Below are 3,264 nucleotides of genomic sequence, written 5' to 3'. Positions count from 1 at the left end.
GTGTGTGTGTGTGTGTGTGTGTGTGTGTGTGTGTGTGTGTGTGTGTGTGTGTGTGTGTGTGTGTGTGTGTGTGTGTGTGTGTGTGTATGCAGCGCATCGGCAGGCGACCGACTGTTTAGTTTGCGCAAACAGTTACGACCGTAGCGTGTGCGATCATCTGGTGGAGGCGCGACGACAATAGCTACGGCCACCCGAACTCGAGTACACGCGGGCGCGCTCGCAGAATCGGCAGCAGCATCCTACCGTGCCCGCGCGTGGCACGACGTCATCCAAGCCGCAGTCAAAACAGCCGGGAGGCAGGGCGCTCTTAGCTTCGGAGATTCGTCTTATTACATTACATATTCCGGCGGGATAAATCGGAAATTCCAGATATATGCTATCGATTGTGCTGGACACCGCACAATTAACTCCTGCTCGCTTCTCATTACGGCGAAATTAATTATGTAGATACATGACGGTTATAATCTACCATGATAATGACGATAATTACTGGGACTATCCTAGTATAGTTAATGTGGCCATGACTACTCTGACTATAATCTGTGATCGTCTCTGATGCCAAATTGTTCATAATCAACACCGAGCTTAATACCGCTATCTTATAAGACGTTGCACCTCTTAGTGCTAACTAGTCTCTATCGACCCACAATAGTCTCACCTCTGTGCATAGATATCAGTGAGCCATCATACTTCATTGAATGAGATATGACTGCCTCGCTTCACGTGTAGCCGTACGCGCATTTACATGGCTGTGCCCGCTGCCTACTGGACGAAGGAGAAAACACTGGGTCAACGTCAGAGCGATGGTGAATCACACGAATAGTTCTATTCCCAACTTTTTCTCCTAAAACCGTTGTCAAGAAAATTGCAACTTCATCGTGATCAGTATCGTAAATCAGATGTCGCAATTGTATTCCAGAATAGTAGTAACAGTATGCTAATATTTTAGTTTGCATTTTCAGGACTAACTCGGCATCGTTTTGACAACGCCCCTTTCCCATCTGCGTAGCTTGTGCATACGTCGTCCGATAGCGTTCCTGGATTATTTGCTTATACGCTCGTATCGCGTTGAATTGGATCACCGACGCGCTCAGCATCACTAAGCGTCTTCCTCCCTGCATTGTGATTATTTAGCGCATTGTCAAAGCGACATTTGTATCCCGTCTGCACTTAGCCAGATTATAGTAGTTACTGCGCTTCGCATTGTGCGTGGGGGGCATTCCTGGTATTAAAACTAACTAGCTGCAGTTGCACTGACGAGGTTTGCCGCGGACCAATCAAGCGGCTCTTTGCGATTCAAAGCTTTGTTATATTCTTGGTGTATATCCGTATATCGTGACGTATACGCGCTGATCACGGTAACTGGCGATATCGCCCTAGTTTACGTACAACGAAAATAATCGTCAGCGTAAACTAATACGTTGATATCGGCCGCGGGCTTTAGTAGGCGCTGTTTTATCGAGCACCTGTAAGCGACAGTGCTGACAATTACGTGTCTACTCGGTACACGCTATACGGTGTCGTGGTTACACATAGTCTCCTCATTGCTAAGACTGACATCTAGCATTGAACTGTGCAAGTAGCTTTTGTTGGGCACATAGTTACACCTGACGTGAGCCGCTTGCCTGCCAGCCAAGTAATCACTCTGCCTCCAAATGTTTAGGCCTATACGGACATGATCCGTTGTCAGCATTATTTCAGCATGCGCGGCATGAATATATATATATATATATATATATATATATATATACGAGCAAAATATACGTTATGAACAAAACAGAAAATGAGTCATTTATATCGCGTATACTGATAGAATTAAACGGTCACTAAACAGCAATAAACGTTACCAAACCCACAGTGCGGACATAGAACAATGTAAATCTACGAGAGGGATAGGCCGATCAAAGCAATTACGCTTGTGTACGCAACGAGTCTTTTCATTTACAACGCGTTTATTACGACATTCATCGTTCATGCCGCGCGTGCGAGCCCGATATATATCACCATTGTTACCGTCTATAAGACTATAATAATACACAGCGCTTAACGTATCGATGGAAAATAATAGCACCGGGTCATCGCTGATGGAGAGCTGATTGCGTCACACGCTAGTGCGTTCAGAAGAGATTAGATTTATATATGGTGTCGACGACTTCGCGGCGCATGATTTCATGCCGTTTATACGTCCGTGAACCAAAACTTGCTGGATATATGTCAAGTGTCGCATTCCGTGCAAATGGTATTAGTTATGTTGATGCTTGTGGAACTTATGCCGATGGCGAGGATGTTGCATAATGAATAAAGCTGAGCTACTTGTGCGTTTTCTTGTTTTCGTCCGTGAACAATTGTCACATATCCCAGTATAAATTATAATATGGTGTTGTGACGATATTTCGTTAGATTTCATCCCCCAACCGTGCAGTAATGCGAATTTATCTTACTTGTAGAATTATTGACAAATAATGATATTGCCTATGAAAGCCATTGCCAATACGTGATGTTTTCAACAGGTAATATATTATACGTGTAATACTGTTCTTGAGCGACATTGGCTATAGATAATAAATTATGGTCCATGTATGATATAGTACGTGAATCATATTGCCCATTGATGATATCAGGAGTGAATAATAGAGAATAATAGAGATTCTCTATTATTCACTCCTGATGATATCGTCAATTGACGATATATATATATATATACTAATGATGCCTGAGAGATATAATTCAAGGACGATATTGCCAACGTATGGTATTGTCCTTGAGCTATATAATAAACCAATGGGTAATATTGTCAATGAATGAGGTAATGCAAGAAAAAGGCCTTGTAGCGATATTCTCTTTTGACGGCATTGTCCATTAAATTGTGATTTTAGCCGCTTATGGTATTGACGGCAAGCTATATAGTGAATGAGCATTATTTTTTATTGATAATATTATTAATTGATGATATTGGCTACGGGCCATGTCAGTTCAAGGGTGATATAGTCTGCAGAAGAGCATTGTCTAATATATATATATATATATATATTGCTCAAGGAAAGGATATATAATCATGAGTGAGACTGCGGGCCAAATACATTTCGCCGCGATTGCGTCCATGAAAACGAGAAGAAGTGCTCTTTCACAGAGACCGAGAATTCGGCTCAGGTTGAGAATTCTAATCACATCAGCAATGTCGGTGCGACCACCTGCTGCCGGCGCGCGTCCTGTTTCACTGCGATTTTATATATATATATATATATATATATATATATATATATA

This window comes from Priapulus caudatus, unplaced genomic scaffold (assembly GCF_000485595.1).
Source record: "Priapulus caudatus unplaced genomic scaffold, Priapulus_caudatus-5.0.1 Scaffold287, whole genome shotgun sequence".
NCBI classification, from domain to species: Eukaryota; Metazoa; Priapulida; class Priapulimorpha; order Priapulimorphida; family Priapulidae; genus Priapulus; species Priapulus caudatus.
The sequence above is the reverse complement of the archived record's forward strand: the minus strand, read 5'-3'. Positions refer to the sequence as shown.